Below are 23,194 nucleotides of genomic sequence, written 5' to 3' on the forward strand. Positions count from 1 at the left end.
TATTTTAGCATGTCATCCAAGGGTCACGATGAATATGATCTAGAGGACCATGTCTAGGAAAGCGGTCAAGTTTGAGCGAATTGACATGAGTGGCTGGGAAAGATTGTCAGAAATCGTACCCTCGTATTGTAGTTCATTGCCCAGGCGATTGTGTTGGATTTGAGATCATGATATAATCATGAGAACATATATAGTATTGAGGTCAAGCATGTTTATGAGTTATGACTTGCAAGGAGTTTTAAAATTTTTGATCTGGAGTGAGCTAATGAATTTGGGGTGTAGACGAGATTTTTCGAGTGATGTGCTATGTTAGTTTATGGTGGCTTAATGTAGCACTCCTACCTTTATACCTTCTCGTCAGGTCGCACGCTCCATTTTTCTGTATTAGAAGTGGACTAAATGAGAGATTGAAAAATGACAATTGTGAATGTAACCAATGATGTGGACAAGTGAGAGATGTTGGAAATTGGGTCGGATTTGACCAGATCCATAACCCATGAAACGTCCACATGGGTTGTAGACAATTCACACTATTTAATAAATAAAATGATTAAGGAATTATCAAATGAAGTGTTTGTTTGACTTGTTGTGGGAGTCTACAATTCCACTTCTATCTGCAGAAATATATATCATATATCTAATATAGAAAAAAAAAAAAAAAAAAAAAAAGATACGTATTATTGGTGTGGGAGTTTACTGAAAAATCTTTGCAGAATTTCTCTTTCCATTCTTCCCTCTTAGATCACCATTATAGAACCTAGGGATTTGGAATGTGGATACAATATTGAAAAACTCTAGCAACTTCTCAATTGGCGTAAGGATTTTTCAAATGAGACTCATAATCCAAGCATTCAATTCAAATTGTTTCTATTTCAAGTAATATGATTACTCACATATTTTCCTTCATATATAATAGGCCTTATACAGGTATATATGTACAATTTATTGTGTGAAAAAAGAAAAAGAAAAATAGGAGATCAAATATCTGGTGACAATTATCATTTTCCTTTTGTATCTTTATGATCACAACATATATATATAATATATACAGAGAGAGCTCTGTTAAATATTTCTCTTACGTATGTTATTTTTTATTTTTTATTTTTTGGATTTTATATTGATACGTGTTTGTTAAAGGGATGACAATGCAAGGGGAGGCATCACGAGCAAGTCAGGATCACCATTCGTTTTACACATACATATATATATAGCAGCTGAGAGGAATATAATTTTTTTTATTGTACTAAATGTTAAAAATATTTTTTTAAAAAATAATTCAATCAAAAAAGTTTGAAAAAAATGAGTTAGTGCATGACACGTTCAAGTAAATTACTCATTTATTTGTTTAGATGAAAGTTTACCTTTTTTTATTTTTTTATTTTTTTATGTGTGAAAAATATAAAAAGTGATGTGGTTTGAAATGAGTTAAAAGCTAAAAGTTAATTTTTACCTAACTTCTCAAATTGCCCAATATAAAAGGGAAAATTTTGTGAAGAGCAAGATTTGAATCAAAGCATAGTACAACATTCAGGGTAAGTTAGAAATTAAAAAGTTAAAGAAATATACAAAAAAATTATATTTTTTTTTTTTACTTTTTGTATATTTTTTTTATAAAAAAATTAAAAAATTATTCCAAATATACTAATTTTTTTACATTATATTTTAATTAAAAAATTATTAAAATAACATATTTCCAAACAACTGTCATTGTATATATAATATTGGTTAAAAGAAAGCAACTTAAACGCTCCAATAATGAATTTCTGTTGGCTTATGAGAGAGATAGAAAAAGTTTAGATGTAATGTAACTTTCAAGATGCAATTACGAAATTGAAATTGTCCAACGTAACCACAGTTCAAGATCGTTGTGCAATTTTTTCTTTTCTGTTTTCAAGATCGATTTTGGCACTGCAATAAATTATTCTATTATTATATGAACTTCACGGGTTTAAATTACGAAAATAACTTCTTTATATGTAGAAATAAAGTTGCGTATCTTTGATTCTCCTTAAATCTCATAATGACAAGAGCAGTGAATTGCGACTATTTATATTCTTTCTGTTTTAAAATATTAATTCTTTATTTTTTTTATTATCTTCAAATATTAATCTATTTTTAAAAATTAAAAAATAAAATAATATGAATTTATTATTTTACCCTTCTTTTAAATTCATTAATAATACAAAAAGTATAATTATGACAATTAATATTCTCAAAAAAATATACTATCAAAGAATAATTTTAAAAAATTAATATTTTTAAAATATAATAATTGAATAATCAAAAAAAATTAGATTTTCTAAAAATGACCATTATTTTGAAACAGAAAAAGTATATAAAGTATTCAAGTCGTAGGTCTTTTTTATAGATCTTTAAGGCTATAGATCCACGCTCATTTTGCTGAGTCCAGATCCTCCACCAAGGATCCTCAACAGTCTGCCTATCCATCATTTTCTCCGAGTGACATTCCAAATTGGGCCACGTCACCCTACTCAAAATTGACGACTCAGATTAGCTTATAAATAAATAAATAAATAAATAAAAATAATTCAAAAACAGCAAAACAGAGCTAAAATTTTCCCTCCCATATCTTCCCACCCACTTTTTCCCTCCCTCTTGAGTTCTTCACCAACGACGACTCCATCTCGTGAAATCAACGGCGAACATCGACGGTGGCAAACATCAACGCCCGAAATCCTTCTCGGTTTCTCCCTCTGTCTGTCTTCCTCTCCCTCAGCACATCATCCTCACTCTCATTTCCTCACTATTATCTCCTTCAAGATTTGCACTGCATACCAGAGCTCCGACGACCGCGAGCCAAAGCCCCGGCGAGAAAACCCATTCTTGTGCTTTCTTCACCAAATTGAAACCTAAGTTCTGTTTTGCTGCTATTTTGTAGCTGAAATTGCAAATGTTTTTGTTAATATATTTTATGTTAGTGCTTTAGGCTTTAGATTAGTGCCTTTACTTTCGGTTAGTGGATCCACTTTTGGCATGATGATGTTTGTAATGTTCTCTCCTATATAACGGAGAGTGTACCTCTTTATTCAAAATAACATTCAATACATATTCAATACACAATTCTTTCTCTTTCTTTATACATAAAACTAACATGGTATCAGAGCTATAAGATTTAGGCCTATATTCCTTTCTTTCCGGCGGGCAGCCGGCCGGCAACCATGCCTTCGCTGCCCGCTGGAGTTTTTCAACACCTCGCCAAAGCAAACCCAAAATCCCTCTAAGACATTTCGTCGAACACCATGTCTGCAACAATGATGGGCATGGAACATGCTATCATCCAACATCAAGGGGGTCACCAATGGCATCCCTCTCCGAATCGAAGTCCAGAAAGTGATCGAGAAGCCTGTGGCTTTCAACCTCGACTTTCTTCGACACATGTTCCCCAAGATCGACTGGAACGCTCTTGTCGGAGCCTCTCAGCCCATGGGCTACCCTGACCTTCCCGACTCTCTCTCTGTTTCTTCAAAACATCACATTCTGATTCAGCTGAACATTTCCACAAACACTTCGCCACACTCTTTGACAGAACAACTCATCACAACCCATTTGTTAATTTCAGTCTTCAATGGTTGATTCATCTTCAACTCCTCTTTCCTTCACTGAAGATGTGGCTGTGACAGCCGTGAACAAGCGCAACGAAGGTCTAGTCCCGGTTCGAACCAAGGCGATCAAAGGGAAAGGAGCTTGGTACTGGGCACATTTCGAACCCATCTTGATTCGAAACCCAGAGACAACTCTTCCACAGGCTGTCAAGCTCAAATGCACTCTCTGCGACTCTGCTTTTTTTCGGCTTTGAACCCATCTCGCACTGCTTCGGAGCATCTCAAGAGAGGGACTTGCCCCAATTTCACTTCCTTTTTGAAACCCATTTCGTCAATACCAGTCTCGCAACTGCCTCCTTTGTCTTCTCCGCCTCCATGGTTGTCCACGGCCATGACACCACCCTTCCGATCTCTCTCGACGAACTGCTCGTCCACTGCGGCGACTGGTTTGGTCCGTCGAGCAATATCTAGGGTTCAGTCCTCCCCGGCGGCGAAGCTGGTATGCATCCGAGCCCACGCATCGGAGGTCGAAGCTCCACAAGTCGAGGACCATGGGACCGCATTCCTTGAGGTTGATCTGGAAGTCCTGGAGCTCAGGTTTGCTGGGGTTTTCGGGGTTCCTCGACGCCCTCATCAAGATCAAGAACGAGATCGACCCAACCCTATGTTTGTGGTGAAGGATTTGGTGGTGGATATGACGCATTTTTATCATCAGTATAAGAGTATTGAGCCCTGGTTGGTGTACATGGAAGCGAAGAGCAGCTGGACAATGCCACAAATTACTCTCTCTCTCTCTCTAACAGAGCTCTCTCACTCTCTCGGCAGCTTTGACAAAAAAAAAATAATAATAATAAATAAATAAATAAATAAATAAATAAAATACACACACATTGATATGCACACTGCTCCACCATGCACACAGCACATGCATACACCAGCACACACATCCTTTCTTTTTATTTTAATATTGACGTCCACTACATTTTGTTTTTTCAAATATAGCCAGTATATGCCTCCACACAAAACCATCATCACCTTTTCCACCGCCCAAACATTCTTTGTCTTATATATATATATATATATATTCTTTTTCTTCTTTCCACCACCCAACCTTTTATCTTTAAAAAAAAAAAAAAAAAAAAAAAAAAAAAAAAAAAAACACAACCTTCTCTTCATTCCATCTAATTTTTTTTTTTACTCAGTCTTGTACCTTCCAGCCATTCAGATTTGCAAAATAAACTCATTTTATTCATCTCGGGCCTTCGCCCTGATCACAATTTTACACAACCAACCAAAAAAAAAAAAAAAAACAAAAAAACAAACCAACCCAAACACAACCACATCCATAGGTGAGATTTTTCTTCTCTACTCTGCCGCCGGTCTCTTCTTCTTGCCTCCGTCCTGGGCGGCCCTTGCCGGTGTTGCCTCCGTGTTTCCCACTCCACTGGGCATGATCACTACTCCCTGCTCCTCCACTGCAGCATATGGTGGACCTCCAAATCGGAACATAACGGTGGCCTTCCGCTTCAGTTCCTTATTTTTCGCCTTTAGCACACTTATCTCTGCTCGCGCATCCTTATACATGCACTGGAGCAGAGCCAGTTGGGCGTTTAACTGATGCAGCTCATTTGTCCTACTCTGCAGCCGGTGCAACAGGTTTGTGACCGCCGTCATGGTCTCCACACATGACTTCAAAGTATACTGATTTGCCTCAATATCAGTTTGCACCGCCATTTTTTGCTCCACCGACCGCATCGAAAAGTTCAACGGAGCAAAACCAGAGGCGCTTGGTTGAGGTTCACTGGCCACCGTACCAATTATCTCTCTTGTTGACTCGTTGAGGTCGGGAAAGAGAGTGAGCAGACCACGGGAAGACGAAGCCATTTTCTGGGCAACAGAGTGTTACAGAGTATCTCTCTCAGAAAAGGAAGAGTTTTTCAGAGGATTTTAGCAGGTTTTTTTGTTTCAGCCTCAGCCTCAGCCTCAGCCTCCGTCTTGGTTAAATAGCCGAGGCAGACACGCGCATCGTGCGCCGCTCAGCGCTAGACGACAACCTGGGCGCGCAAGCCAAGTCACGCGCCTCGCCATCATGTCCGGCACACCTTTTTATTGGGCACGCCTTTTGATGGCACGCCTTTTGCAAGATTGGGCACACCTTTTGAGGGTGCGACTTTTTACAACGGTCCGACATGACCCCATAATCTGTCTTCTACAACGGTCTGACACGACCACACAGTGTCTGCTACATCGGTCCGACATGACCCCGTACACTGTCTTGATCCCCTTTATCACTCACTTTATTTCAACCTCCAATAGGTTTCTATCTTCACACCTATTTGAGTTTGAGGGGGGGTTATACATATATCATGGTGAGCATAGTTACACACCATGGGAACCACTCAAGCCACCCCATAGCGCACTCCCTAAGTCGCCTCCTTGGTGCACCACCACAAGCTTTTACAACGGTCTGGCATGACCCCATAAACTGTCCCGACATTGATTCCGGTCAGCTTCTACAACGGTCCGGCATGACCCCATAAACTGTCCCGACAATGATTCCGGTCAGCTTTTACAACGGTCCGACATGACCCCGTAAACTGTCTCGACATTGATTCCGATTAGCTTCTACATCGGTCCGGCATGACCTCGTAAACTGTCCAGACCTTATCTTCTCCCACGGTCTGACACGACCACACAGTGTCTTCAACAACGCTCTGACACGACCATACAGTGTCTCCTATCCTATTTTATTTTTTAGTTTATTTTCTGTTTTGTTACTCTCTCCAAACTCAAGTTGGTTAGTACCTATCCTCCTTGAGTTTGAGGGGGGCTGTTAATATATTTTATGTTAGTGCTTTAGGCTTTAGATTAGTGCCTTTACTTTCGGTTAGTGGATCCACTTTTGGCATGATGATGTTTGTAATGTTCTCTCCTATATAACGGAGAGTGTACCTCTTTATTCAAAATAACATTCAATACATATTCAATACACAATTCTTTCTCTTTCTTTATACATAAAACTAACAGTTTTGCTGCTGAAAGTGCTGCTATTTTGGTGCTCAAAGTGTTGTTGTTTTTTTTTTTTTTTTTTTTCCTGTTGTTTTGTTTTGTTTTTTTTTTCTTCTATTTTGCTATTTTGGTGCTCAAAGCACTGCTGTTTTGCTCTCTTCTTTTTTTTTTTTTTCTGATGCTGCTGTTTTGTTGTTTTTTTGTGCTGTTCTTTTTTTTTTTTCTTCTGCTGTTTTGCTTTTTTTTTTCTGACGCCGCTATTTTTTTGTTTTGTCCCCCGCCCCAAGGTATAGATGGGACACAAAGACGTGGAAAGCACTTCAAATTTCAAGCATAGAAGATGAATTGTATTTGAACTTGTTGTTGAATTTTGCATCCAATTGCTTAAATACTCTGCTGTTGTGGTTTTTTGCTGCTTCTATTTGTGCCTCAAAATCTACTTTTTTTTTTCTTCCCCAAGTTCATGTTCTAATCCATTTGTTATAAAACTTGGGGCTTTTGGAGTCAACATGAGAATAACACAAAAGAAGAGTATGTAGATTCAGTGAGAATACGTACTTGTGTTGTAATCCATTTTGTGTGTGCAATGCATGCCTATTAAGAGACAATTCAGTGAGAATATGTAGATTTAGTTCATGTTCTAATCCATTTGACATGTGTTTGTTAAACAAATCTAGACAAAAGAAGAAAAAGTGCTGCTGTTTTGTATATGCAATGCATGCCTATTAAGAGGCAATTCTTCCTATTTGAGGCAAACTCAAATTTGTTCCATTTGAGTAATCATCAATTACTCACCACATTTTAATTTTAGATGCCAACAATCAAAGTCCCATATATTTTCTTTTGTTAGATTCAGTGAGAAAGGTCCAAGTTTTTGAGATTAAATCTGACTATTTACTAGTATCTCCAAAAGATCATAGCTGATAAGAAGAAACAAGCCATTACATACATTCAACCCTCAAACAAAAAATCATTACCATTTTTTTTTTTTTAAGGTTTCCCACGGTATCCCCAGGTTTTTTAGACCCAGGACTAATCCGCCGAGGAAGCTACCGCATATGCGGGGTCCTCTTCTAAGGGGGTTTGCTGCATCCACAAAGGCTCGAACTAGAGACCTTTGCTTAAGCGACCCAAGTCCCTTTCCACTTAGACCAACCCCCATTGGTAAAATCATTACCATTTCATTAAACAAACAAACAAAACATTACATTCATCATCACTTCAACAAAATGGTATTGGTCCACCATACATTACATACACATTCAACCTACAATAGAAGTCATACTCATTTTACCCTACATTACATACACTATTTTAAATACACTAGAATGACAACTACCAACAACAACAGAACAATAAAAGCAAATGCATAATTCAACTTATCACAAACTCTTTCAATCACCATTGCCAAGTCTTCACATTGTTTCCTACTCTTCATAGTCATGTCTTTGAGCTCTCTATTCAAGATAATTACTTCTCTAAGAGCAAACAAGACATCCATGTGTTCTTTAAGAATATCATTCTCGACCACCTTTAAATTACGCTGTATCTATGGAGGGATCCACCACTCAAAGAACTTATAGCCATTCACAAAGTAGGGGCATACAAAATATAAGTAATTTGGGTTATCCGTTGACTGAGAAATCTTAACTGCAGCTTTGCTACCACATCGACAATTGCAGTTGTTGAATCTAACTTTATGAATGCTGGCCATACTTGCATTTGACGTTGACATTGACCTACAAAAAAATATCAACCAGCAAAAATCATTTATAATATCAACCAACCTCCAGCATTCAGCACAGAGCAAAGATTAGCCTCTTACTGACTTAATTTAGTTTGTGAACAAATTTCATTCTTATGTCTCTCTATTCTTTTTTCTCAATTAGTAAATCCATAATCTCCAATTTATGCACAATCTCTAATTTATGCAACAATCTCCAATTTGTTGCCTACCCATTTTCATGCACAATCTCCAATTCATCTTCATCCAATGCATTAAGAAGCAGGGGTGGTGTTGTTGCCCACCTATTTTTTAATGCAGTATGAGTTGAACTTCATATACAGAAAATCAAATTAAGTAGATTACTAACAAGGATGAGTCACTGTATTCATCAACAATACACCACCAATAGTAATATAAATACTCTCCTAAAACAACAATAAAAATGTTACATGAAATTATATATCCATGAACAATATGAAACTATGAACACCATTTATATTTTCAAAGCAGAACCATTATCATGTACAATGAAAGCAATTGAAGATATATATACTATATATACATACATCTGTATCTATTTTGTATATATATATATATATATGCATTTGAGTTCTCTATTTGTAAGAGCTGCAATGCAACCTGCAGTCTGCTCTGTTTCTGATCTTTTGCCACCTTTTTATTTTTTTTATTTTTTATGTTGCTCTTTGACGATCTCCTTTAAGATTCCAATGAATGACCATTAAGCCCTCCCAATTTGACATGCTCAAGATTTTTTCTTTTTATTCAATGAATGACCTTAATTTTTTAAAGCCCCAAATCAAAGCCCTATTTTTTTTTTTCCTTCATTTATTTCAAATCTACTTTACTTTCCCAATCAAAACCCTAACTTTATAATCTAAATTTATGTTATCCAAAAAGCAACCTAAGAGGGGAATGAATTAAGTTTCTACAAATTAAAATTAATAATACCACAATAAAATTAACTACTAGTACAACAAATTATTAACAAGCACAATGATAAACTTAGCAGTAAATGATCAAGCAAAATAACAATGAAGTATAACTAACATACAGGGTAAATCAAATGATTAACACATGAATATTAGATAGCTATAGCAGTAGTAGGAAAGTAAATAGATTAGGAAAAATGAGACAAACAGATTTATAGTGGTTCGGCTTCAACCAAGGCTACATCCACTCCTCAAGCTTCATTTGAGATTTTTCACTATCTTCTAGCTTCACAAGGGTGCTAGCAACTTCTTCACAAATGGAGTAATCTTCTACGGATTTTACATAGACTTCACAAGCCCAAACCCTTGCAAATCTTAGGTGATTCACAATCACTCTCAAGATTTCAAGAATACAGTGTTTGCAACACTTTTATAAGATGAAATAGTATTTTTGCTTTCAAAGAAAGTTTACAATAAATATCTCTCAAAGATAGATATATAAAATGAAGTTTTGATTTTTCTGTAAATCTTACACAGGAAATATGAGCTTAATGCTATAAGGCTCAGTGTATAATTTCTGAGAATAGATGTGAGTGATTATAGATCAAAGAATATTTTCATGTTTTTTTTGTAACTTGTTTACATTATAGGTTTTGATATATATAACAAAAATTATAGCCGTTTATAGCCGTTGTATTCATTTGAATTTATAGCCGTTTATAACCGTTGTAATCATTACAATTTATAGTCGTTCATAGCCGTTGTACTTCCATCATTACCAATTTGAATATCTTCCACTCCATCATTACAAATTTGAATAACTTCCACTTGAACCTTTTGAACCTTTTGAACTTTTATAGCCGTTTATAGTCGTTGTACTTCCATCATTACTAATTTGAATATCTTCTACTTGAATCTTTTGAACCTTTTGGCCTGCTGCTGTGCTAAGCTGTTTGAACCTTTGTTTTGGGCTGTTTGAACTCCTAATTTAATCAACTATTAAATACATTCTAACAACATTTAGGATAAAGGTTTAGGTGAGAAATAATAGGACAAAATAAATTTTGATTCTATTTTTCTCTTTCAAATAAATCATCAAAAAAATTTTTGATTAAAATATAATTAAATAAATCGTAAAAATAAATTTTGGATTCTATTTTTCTCTTTCAAATAAATTATCAAAATAAATTTTGATTATATTTTTCTCTTCTAAATAAATTAAAACATAATTAAATAAATCATCAAAACAAATAAGTCTAACAATCTCTCCCTTTTTGATGATGGCACACAATAATGTTTTAATTTTATTTGGGAGTAAGAAAAGCTCCCCCTCAAGTCATGCTCCCTAAAGTCATTTCGAAATACATAGGTTAGCACATGTGTAATAAATAGCTTTAATTAGAGACATGATATGAGACTAAGATATCAAACTATAAATACATAACATCATAACAAAATAATACTATAATACAAAACATCATATAATTTTCTTCCCCTATGACATTATCAAAAGGAAATCATGGGTTAGAATCTGGAGGAGAATGAGGAAAATGATACTGATAAATGACATCTATACAATTCAAAACATATATATATACATGCATGCATACACATACAACTCTCCCGCATCTCTCTCGTTTTTCGCAAAACGCGGTTGCTACGCGGCCTAGCTTTTGCTTTATTGGCCGACAAAAGTAGCTCTCCTCGATTGCCGCTTGCCTCGGCTATTATTCCCCCCTTGTCTTCTTCTCTTCAGCCTTCTTCTTAATCACACTCGTCTGCATCTTCTTCTTCACCTCATTCTCTTCTATCTCTTCTGCATCACTCTCTTCGATCTTCTTCTTCCTTGAGAGACAGAATAGAGGACTGAGCAAAGCAGAAAGGCTGCCAAAAATGACCCTCCTTTCAAGTACATCTCTCTCTCCTACTACATGGCCTCGTCCCGTTCCCTTACTCTCTTTCCGGACCTGAATGATCCCTTAAGCGCTGATGGGTCGAGTGCCCCGGCTCCCACTCTTCCCAACCTTCCTGTGATGTCAATTGAGCAAATAATGATAGCTCAATCAGACATTGAAGCCAATCATTTCACACTGACGTCCTGTATAGAGACGGTGACTGCAGTCACAAAATTGGCTCACCAACTGCAGAACAGGACGAGTGAGCACCATCAGGTTAACGCCCAACTCGCTTTGCTCCAGCGCATGTACGCATGAGCAGAAATAGGCGCACTGAAGGTCAAAAATAAAGAGCTTAAACGGAAGACCACCTCCATGGCCCGATTTAGAGCAACGTCGTTCTTAGCCTTTGATAGTCAGCAAGGAGTCTTTGCGCTCGACAAAAGCACGGGGGCTGGGGCTAGGGCATCAAGGGTCACCCAAGGTGATAAAAAGAAAAAAGAAAACAATGGAAGAGGCGAGTAAGTAAGATCGGTGTATGGCAGGAAAAAAATGAAGGGTTTTTTTTTTATGTTTATTTTGATCGGCGTGTGGCCGTAAAAAAAATGAAGGGTGTTTTTTTTTTTGTTGGTTTTTTTATGTAAATATTTTTATTTTGATTTTTTTTTGTGTTTATGTTTAAGTACTAAAAAATGAAATTAAAAAGTAGAGAAAAAAATAAGAAAATTAAGCCCAGACAAAAAAATAATAATGAGAGACCAAATTTTTAATAAGTATATGAAAAGCATTTAAACATGATCTAATTCTCAATTTCTTAGCAAGTGCATACCAATCTCAAGACTATAATAGACGTAGCAGTGCATAGATTAAACAAGGTTGCCAAGCCAGAGCATAAATATGGAGCTAAAGTTCAAGTCACTCTTCCTTGAGGAAAACGATTTTCCTCTTACATTATCAACAACTAATTAGCTCAAAGGTCATGTTGTAAGAATTAAGATACCAAAAGTATAGAGATACCAAAACAATCAAGTCTCTTTTTCTCTCCCGATGACATTTTCAACAAAATCAAGCACAAGGAAGGAGTATGGTACAACATATAGGATAAAAGAATGTAAGTCTCATTATAACACAAATAATCATCCATGTCAAGGTAGCTCTATGATACCAAAAAAATGATAGCACAAAATGATCATACAATTAAAGCTCATACCATTTGACAATAATGGGCAAAAAAAAAAAAATAGTAACATGTGAAGATGCAAGCCCATAAGTTTGATATCAAAAATATAATAGAAATTGAGGGGATTTTAAAAAATAATCAAGTTTAAATTCTTCCTCTTGTTTCATTTGGCAAAATCAATAGGAGATATGATAACTGAAAGCTCATAACTGAAATGTTCTCGTCAATATTATTAAATAGGATGCCAAAATGATACCAACATGCAATCTACCAAGGATACTAATATGCAATATAGAAGATTTAACAATCATAACTCAAGCATTATGTAGAATACCAAATATTGCTCGTAATAGGTTAAACTCAATATAAATCTCATTGAGCTAATGTAATTCCAAAAAAATGAAGCATGTTCAAGGTATAGCAATCCATATGTCAAGAAAAATCATGAATTTCAATATATACCACATATTTAAGCATATGCATGATTTTTAGGTAAGAGCTCATCAAAGAGTATACATTGCAAATCATATGAAGCATAATCAATCTTTTTCATATCAAAATAATAACAGTATTAGCTCAAGGGATATAAGATAGAATTTTTACCTCAAAAGCTTAAGAGAGTATATGAGGCATACCTTAGGTTCAAGAGATGGAAGCTTTTCAATCTTCAATTTTCTTTCATGAGGAGTTCATCTGAAAAGGGTTTAACAAGTATGTTAGCAAAATGATTTCTCCCCCTAAGTTAGTGCTACCCTTTTCTATTTTGTGTAAATGTAGCATTCATAGAACAATCACTATTACTCAATAAAAATACAACACAAATCACTTCTTATCACAAACTAAAAAGGTGAAAAATAATTCAATGATCAAATAAGAGTTTGGAATGCTATTTTTCAGAATTTTCAAGTTGTAACGCATAACATAATATGCAAAAGAAAATAGTTTTATGCTCTTTGTTTTATTAAGAAATGATGCAACAATCTCATTTAATCACATAACATTATCAAGAGGCATTTCCATCAATTCAATCCACATGCTCAAGTGTGATAAAATATTTTACTCAATATGGAACACAACATGAATGTTATAAACAATTAATTCAACAATTTATCAATCAAAAACATTTCATGAGATGTATGCTAAAATAATCCATATTCAAAAGATATTCAATAGGATATATGCAATGTCTCTACAAACGTATGATACTTCTTTTTATTTAGACATTGTTGATGGATCATAATCAAGGAATTTCACAACTCATTCAAATATTTCAATGTAAAAGCATATAAGCATGAAATTTTCATATTAAGCATATTCTTAAAATCACAAATGTAGAATTCAAAATATAGATAGTATACATCTCAAAAACATGCTATGACATTAAAATTGATTCTACCAAGATATGACTCAAAAAGGAATTAACATATTAGTATTAAGTCATATATAAGATGTGAAAAGTATGCTCACAAAAAACTTCATCACTTCTTATATCTTTTTCATAGTAATGGATGACATGATATAAAATGTTAATGAATACATGAATCATTCATATTCTAATAGGCATTCATCAAAATAATATAATTCTCATTTTTGAGTTCAATGAATGTTTGAAAGAAACTAGCAGAACATGACTTAGCAAACTTAGTACAATTAGGTTACATGGAAGCAATGATTTGACACAACCTATTGTACACAAATCACACCTTAAAGAATATAGAACTTTAAGCTCAAAGGTGTGTTAGGAGTTATACTTTCATTTACCTCTTTGGAATCTTCACCTATATATTACCTCTATTGTTTATCTTGGTGATTTTCATTTCATCATTCTTCTTCTTGTAGGAGCTAATTTTGCTCTTCATATTGAATACTCTTGTTGTGCATTTCCTCTCGAAGTCTTTGATGCTCTTTGAGATTTCACCTACAAAATATCTTCATTTCTTTCTTGGTACTCATACTTTCTTGGGTCCATCGGGATTAGTCTCAAGAACATTTAATCTCATAAAAAGTTTAGGAGGATCAAAACCAATGTTTACTTTGTCAAAAACACATTTTTCAAATGTTTTTCTCATTGGCAATAGACACAAAGTCATTTTTCAAAGTAGCATTTTTCATTTTTAAAACATCCGCATCATTTGAAAGAGAAGTAACTAATTTTTTTAATTTAGAATTCTCAACACAAACATTTATAAATATGTCATATAATTCATTGAAAGCACTTTCAAGTTCTACATAATTAGAAATTATCTCATCTTGAGTGAATTCTTCTTCTCCAAGAACCATGAGACACAGGTTGGCTATTCCATCATTTTTCTCCCCAAATGGCTTCATTGAAAGTTCATGAGCCATGAGTGAGCCTAGGAGTTCTTCAATGCCTAATTTTGTTAGGTCTTTTGCTTCTTGGATAGCTGTAACCTTAGCTTCCCATTCATTTGGCAAAGACCTAAGTATTTTTCTCACAAACTCACCATTAGTATAAGATTTACCAAGAGATTTTAGAGCATTAATAATATTGGTAAATTTATAAAACATCTCAGAAATAGATTCAAATGATTCCATAGTAAATAGTTCATAATCATGAATAAGCATGTCAATCCGAGACTCTTTTATTTGGCTAGTCCCTTCATAGGTGATTTCAAGTTTATCCCAAATCTCTTTAGCAGTAATACACCCAGAAATTCTATTGTACTCATTTGCATCTAGTCCACACACAAGAATAAGCTTGGTTTTAGCATTAGCTTGAAGGAGTTTATAATCACGCTCATCAAATTCATCCTCAAGTTTAGGCACACTGATATGGTCTACTACATTGGTAGGGATTTTAGGACCTTTAGTGATAATGAACCACAAAGTATAATTGGTAGCTTGAAGATACAAAGCCATTTTTTCTTTTCAATGAATGTAATTACTACCATCAAAGAGAGGTGGCCTATTGCTAGCTTGTCCTACAGCAGAGTAAGTAGAATACATGGTTGCTATGGATCAAAAACTCAAGATTGTTAAATCTAAACAAGAGCCCCAGGCTCTGGTACCAATTGTTAGCCAAAAAGCAACTTAAGAGGAAGGGTGAATTATGTTTCTACAAATTAAAATTAATAATATCCCATTAAAATTAACTTCTAGTACAACAAATTATTAACAAGCACAATGATAAACTTAGCAGTAAATGATCAAACAAAATAACAATGAAGTATAACTAACATACAGGGTAAATCAAATGATTAACACATGAATATTAGATAGCTATAGCAGTAGTAGGAAAGTAAATAGATTAGGGAAAAGGAGACAAACCGATTTATAGTGGTTCAGTCTCAACCAAGCCTATATCCACTCCTCAAGTTTTACTTGAGATTTTCCACTATCTTCTAGCTTCACAGGGGTGCTAAAAACCTCTTTACAAATGGAGCAATCCTCCACGGATTTTACATAGACTTCACAAGCCCAAACCTTTGCAAATCTTAGGTGATTCACAATCACTCTCAAAATTTTAAGAACACAATGTTTGCAACACTTTTACAAGATGAAATTGTATTTTTGCTTTCAAAGAAAGCTTACAATAAATATCTCTTAAAGATAGATATATAAAATGAAGTTTTGATTTTTCTGTAAATCTTACACAGGAAATATGAGCTTAATGCTATAAGGCTCAGTGTATAATTTCTGAGAATATATGTGAGTGATTATAGATCAAAGAATATTTTCAGGTTTTTTTTGTAACTTGTTTACATTAGTGGCTTGGGTATATATAATGAAAATTATAGTCGTTTATAGCCGTTGTATTCATTTGAATTTATAGCCGTTTATAGTCGTTGTAGTCATTTGAATTTATAGCCGTTTATAGCCGTTGTACTTCCATCATTACCAATTTGAATATTTTCCACGCCATCATTATCAATTTGAATATCTTCCACTCCATCATTACAAATTTGAATAACTTCCACTTGAACCTTTTGAACCTTTTGGCCTTTTGAACTTTTATAGCCGTTTATAACCGTTGTACTTCCATCATTACTAATTTGAATATCTTTTACTTGAACCTTTTGAACTGTGCTTCTGTTTGAACCTTTATTTTGGGCTATTTGAACTCTTGATTTAATCAAATATTAAATACAGTCTAACAACATTTAGGATAAAGATTTAGGTGAAAAATAATGAGACAAAATAAATTTTGATTCTATTTTTCTCTTTCAAATAAATCATCCAAAATAAATTTTGATTAAAATATAATTAAATAAATCATGAAAATAAATTTTGGATTCTATTTTTCTCTTTCAAATAAATTATCAAAATAAATTTTGATTATATTTTTCTCTTTCAAATAAATTAAAACATAATTAAATACATCATCAAAATAAATAAGTCTAACAATTTAAAATTAGATTTCAAAGTTTGGAGGAGGAACCTATCTAGATTTCAGAGTTGGGAGGAGGAACCTGGTTCAATCTATGGCATGAGAGATAATAATGGATGAAGACCGACAATCTAAACAAAAATATTTCTTCGCTCCGGCGGACAACAATGGCTGATGGACGATGGTCGCCGGTGAAGAATTGTGAACAGTGGTTGCTGGTAGAGAATGACGATGGTGGTTGGATCATTCCAATATGTGTCTTGTCTTGTCTCCCTCTCCCTCTCTCTTTTTTTGTTTCTAAATCCTCTCCACTCTTTCACATTTTGCCTCTGTTTTTGATTTTTTTTTTTTTAAAGCTAATCTGAGACGTAGATTTTGAGTGGGGTGACGTGACTTAATATGGGCCGTCACCCGGAAGAAAGGTTGGAGAGGCAAAGCTGGAAATGATCTGGACTCCTTTTTGCTTGTGTCCATAAGGACAGTCTCAAGTCCATAAGGACAATCCACGTGCCTTTAAAAGTTGTTTGGATCATACATGTCTATCTGTTCAAATTGACATCTCAATAATCAAAGCCATCTCTCTCTCTCTCTCCTCCATATACATTTGTAAAGAGAGAAAGCGAGGAGAGAGAAAAAATATTTGTTTTCGAAAAGGGCAACAATTGGGGTTAGAAGAATCCATTGAAGGCACTAGGTCAAAATGGTAGATGTTTGAAGTTTTATGGTTTCACTCGAAACGCCATTGCTGCTTTTGCCTTCTTCACCACCGTTGGCCATGTTTGAGCTTTTTAAGATCGCCAACACCTTCTCTTTGATTTTCTTTTAAGCTTTGAGTTCCATGATTTTTCAAGAAAGAAAATCTAGGTAGCCAAACAAAGAGTGGAGTGCTTAGGTGCCGTTTGGTAACACTTATGTTTACAGTTTTCTGTTTATATTTATAAAAATTTAAAAAACTCAAATAAAAACTTGTTTGGTAAAATTTTTAATTTATAAATCAGTGGTCTCAGTTTATAAATTTGGCCAAAAAATGAAAACACAAAAAATGTGTTTCTATTTTGAGTTTTCAGTTTTTTTTTTTTTTTTTTATCACCCAACATTAGCCACCACCTGCCACCATTTTCCACCACTGTCTTCCGCCACCACTCCACCCTCCACCACCACCACCACTCACCACCCACCTACTACCACCACCCACCACCCACCACCCACCTGTCACCCATTCGCCGCCACCACCACCACCACCACCACCCCCACCCACCTGTCATCCACCCGCCACCACCCACAACCTGCCACTACCATTCACCGCCCGCCACCACCACCCGCCACCACCCACAACCTGCCACTACCATTCACCGCCCGCCACCACCACCCGCCACTTACTTGCCACCACCACTCACCACCCACCTGCCACCACCAGCCACCTGCCACCCACCCGCCACCACCACCACCACCATCACTCACCACCCACCCGCCACCCACCTGCCACCACCACCCACCACCCACCACCACCACCACCACCACCCACTCGCTATCACTTACTACCCGCCACCGTCACCTACCCACCCATCCACCACCACCACCACCCGCCACCCACCTGCCACCACCACCACCCACCACCACCACTACCACCCACTCGCTACCACCTACCACCAGCCATCGTCACCCACCCACCCACCCACCACCACCACCACCACTACCACCCACTCGCTACCACCTACCACCAGCCATCGTCACCCACCCACCCACCCACCACCACCACCATCCACTCGCTATCACCTATCACCCGCCACCGTCACCCACCCACCCACTACCACCCGCTATCCGCCACCCACCCGCCGCCACCACCATCACCCACTCGCTACCACCCACCACCGGCTACCGTCACCCACCCACTCACCACCACCACCCGCCACCTACCCGCCATCGGTCACTCACCACCCACCACCCGCTACCTACTCGCCACCCACCACCACCCGCCACCCACCAGCCACCACCACCTCCCACTCACTACCACCCGCCACCGTCACCCACTCAGTCACCACCACCACCCACCACCACGAGTTACCCACCACCCACCGTCACCACTTTCCACCACCATTTTCTGCCGCCACTTGTCATTTCTCACTCTTTTTTATATTTTTAAATTTTTTTAAACATTTTGTCAATTACCAAACACGTTTGTAGTTTATGTTTTTCTAAAAATAAACAAAAACCAGTTTATAAAATTTTTGTAAATATAAACTGAAAACGTAAACGTTACCAAACACACCCTTAGCGTTTGAATCTCAATTACACCACGGATCATACTTCGACCTCCACTGCCTCTTGTCTATCACCTCAACACAGGCTTGTAATGTTTATTGTGCGAATCTCAAAATCTATTTCTTAATCTCAACCACTCTTCCCCTTCCATGGTTTCTGAGAGGGGAGATTTGCACCTGACTGTACGGCCGAGCTGAGATAACGTCAGACGTGACGGACCGCGTAGCGCCGAGGTAATCTCTGTTGACATGGCCAGCGGCCTGCCTTGCACGGTCAGAAATATTGACCAGTTAGGCACCAACTGGCATAGCTGAGCTGCGTCTTGAATGTGTTGGACGGAGCTTGGGTTAGCGGATGCTGACCGGGCTAAAAGGCAGCCCGAGCTAGTCCGTGGGCGCGATCAAGGTCGGTGCACCTTGGACCGGTCAGTCGATATAAAGTAGCTTCGTGTGACCAAGATTGAAGGTAGACCGGTTGGAGGCCGGCATGCCTTGCAACCGGATGGTCATGATGAACCGACCAATGATAGTTCGGCCGAGGTGGGCAGGCTTTCGCCTGATTCCAAGTTATAGGTCGGCGACACATAGCTCGGTTATGAGCATATAATAGCGACTCTCCACAAGTGACAGGCTGGTCGTGGTACTCCGGTTAAGTATGCCACTTGGGCCAATGGTGTGAAGGAGAGGACATCCGCTCCACGCACGCCTCAATACCGTTGGGCAGTTCTGTGTGTACTGGAGGGAGGACTAAGCCTTTACACCGTAAGGTGGTGAGAGGCGAGCACTGCCACCTGTCCAGGGAAGGACAGCAGAGGTAGTGCGCACACAATCGTGAGACTGCATGGCCAGCCTAGAAATATGGAGGAAGAGGGACGTTGGAGGTAAGCGAATTCATCCTATCAGAAACTCTCTCTCTGATAGCCTTCTTCTTTAGCTAGTGGCCTGACTTGATCGTCGGAGGGTCTTTCCGGCACACCACCGCCGGGCAGCTCACCATTTTTGTGTTGTAGAGATAGACGCCGTCGCAAGAAGCTTGACGACCAAGGAGTACGGAAAACAGAGGATATTTCGCCCCCGTACAGTTTCTATTGTTGGCAATGGGTCTGAACTCGACTAGTTGGTTTGGGTTGAAGATGCACGACATTGATTAAACAGATAAAAAAAGATTTTGACAAAACCTCTCTCTCTCTCTCCTTTATATGTGTGTGTGTGTGTGTATGAGAATTTGAATAGATAAAATAAAAATTTGAATAGATAGAAAAAATGTTTAATGAATTTTAACAAATAGAAAAAATCACCTTGCTTGGTTTCCAGTTTTCCAAAACACTTTTCAGAAAATTCTACTTTCTTATTTTTTGTATTTTTTTGTTTTTACTAAATTTTTTTAATATTTTAAACAATTTTTTTACTTTTTAGATACACCTAACATAAATACACCTAAAAAGTAAAAAAATTGTAAAACAAATCTTTTAAAAATTCATTAAATACCAAAAATATAAAAAAAAAATACAAGAATTCAGTACATTTTTTATATTTTTTTGTATTTCTTAATTTTTTAAAATATTTTTTCACAAATTTTTTACTTTTTAGATGCATCTAAGTAAGGTGCATCTAAAAAAGTAAAAAAATGTTTAAAATTTAAAAAATATTCACTAAAAACAAAAAAAATACAAAAACTAAAAAAATTAATTTTCAAAAAACTTAATCCAAAAAATTCAAATCAAACACAGTGAATAATTTTAGTGAATTTCAACAAATAGATATCAATTTGAACAGATATGTTCATAAAATGAACAAATAAAAAAAATTGAATAAATAAATTAAATTACAAATTTCAACACATAAGTGGCAAATGCCCTTATAATCCCAATAATTTCACTTTCGTCCTTAAAGACTTATAGGGATGAGAATACGAATTTAACACCAATATAATAAGTAAAATATCTTGTATGTGTGGAGCTAGGGATAAATTTACATCAGATTCCTGTGCAACAATTGACAATTTCAATTTTTTAAATTTTTTTTTGGCGGAATTGATAAGCCAAGCCAGGGGCCCACATGAGGAAATGTCAAATTAGTGATCGCATTAGAAATAAGGGCAGATCTTTTCTCCAGTTCACAAAGGAGGTTGGATAGTATTCTTAAATTTGTAAGGTTGATTACAAATTTTATTTTAATGATTTAAACTATTCAATATGTAGAGTTTATAAAATATTTTATTTTTGTCAAAAATTACATTGATTAGATATCGTTAACCTGTCGATTAAATCATATTTTTATCAGTGATAAATATTATTTTAAAAATAAATTGTTGAAAAAATTGTGTTATATTAAGTATCTATCAATATCCGATCAACGTAGTATTTTACAAAAATAAAATACTCAACGAATTTTATATATTAAACGGTTCAAATTATCGAAATGAGACATGTAATGGGTGCAACTAGCCCAATAACACTGTCTAGTATTTGAAACACAATTTTGTATTGAGGCCAAGTTTGGGAAGACTAAATAAGTGCACTTTTTGTCTTTTTAGACTAAAAAGTTGAGGTTGAAAATATGAATGTTTGGGTTAACTTTTTGACTTTTTATGGAAAAATGTGTAATAAAAAATTGTAAAAATTAGTTTGTAGGGGAAAATTAGAATTGGGAATTGTGCAGCCGTAATTGTTGACTTTTGGTGAATAGTAATGACTTTTTAACTTTTTGAGTAACTTTTTGACTTTTTAACTTTTTTTAAACTACCCAAACTTGGCCTGAATTTCTCTTGGGTGCGTGAGTCACTTAGAGATTGTTGGATAATTATCTCAATAGTATAAATTATATTTATTTTTAAAAACTGAATAACTCACTTTTAAAATTATATTCTCAAAATCATATTTTATTGATTCGCGTGTTCTTTCATGTTTCAAGGAGCTGAGGAGGAGGATGGAGACAATGGAATTAAAAATTGATCGAGGGACCTTCTCTATTATATCTTCTTGGCTCAGTAAGTCATTGAGAACAACTGACAGCCAGTATTATCTCAATAAACTTTTATCATTATTTTCATTTTTTAAAAAGACTTTTACATTGTGTGTAATTGAGGAATTTAATAATGAATTTGAAAAAAAAAATATGTGTGAAATTAAATAAAATATAAATATATTTTATTTTATTTATTTATTTATTTTTTTTAAATCTCTCATCAAATTCTCTAACTAAACACAGTATTAGAATCAACGAACAACAAGGTCTCAGTACATTGGTAAACTAGTTTAGATATTCAATAATAAAAATAAAAGATAAACAAATAAATAAATAATTAAAAAAAAAAAAGCGGGAGCAAGGGTAGGTGACGAAACACGTTTCCCCTTGAAAATGCAAGTGCGGATTGAGACAGGGAGAAATTGTCAATTCAGGCATGTTTGTTTGAGTGGACATGAGCTTGGGATTGGACTAATAGTCCAATAAAATTATTAATCCAATGTTTGGTTAAACAATTGAAGTAGGGAATAATTATTTTAAACTTGATTATTAGTTAAGATAAGATATATAATCCAACGAATTCGTAATCTTAGGATTATTAGTCATGGGAATGCTAATCCAGTCCGCCCAAACAAACATGACCTCAAAGTACAATTTTGTTTGTCCAAGGGCCGGTAGATAAGGTGCTTCCTGAAATTGGGAAAGTATAGTGAATATTTTGATTAGTTTAAATCATCGAATTGAGTTGATTTATCATATTTTAGATAGATGCATGGTAAAAAGTGAATGGCTATATATTGATTTTTTTTAATCTATCTAGTTGTGGATAGATGACGAATTTGAGATTCTTTTGACTGTAACTGAACTGTCAAACTGCGAACGCCTTTAATAATTTGTAAGATTTTGTGTTTTCAAATTGTTTAGATATTCTATTTGCATTTTTAATTGAAAAAGAGTTTAGATATTCTGTAGTGTTTTCAATTTGAAAATCCTTTTGTCAAATGACAATGTTGATATTTAGTATTTTTGTGTGAAAAATATAAGATTTAATTTTGTAATTTTTAAAAAAAATCAAATTAAATAGTTTTTGAATAATATATAAAAAAAAGTAATGAAATAGTTGTGATAATGCAAGTTTTCTTATATGTATTTATTTTTAATATTTAACAATTTATTTGATAATCTTTTGATTATGTTGAGTTAGATTGTTATTCAAAAAAAATGTTGATAAATTGTATTATGTTCAAAATTTGTAAGAGGTTAAACCACTAAACCGATTCGCATCCATCCGTCAA

The sequence above is a fragment of the Camellia sinensis genome, chromosome 2, assembly GCF_055761805.1.
Source record: "Camellia sinensis isolate YWXY chromosome 2, ASM5576180v1, whole genome shotgun sequence".
In the NCBI taxonomy this organism is placed as follows: Eukaryota; Viridiplantae; Streptophyta; class Magnoliopsida; order Ericales; family Theaceae; genus Camellia; species Camellia sinensis.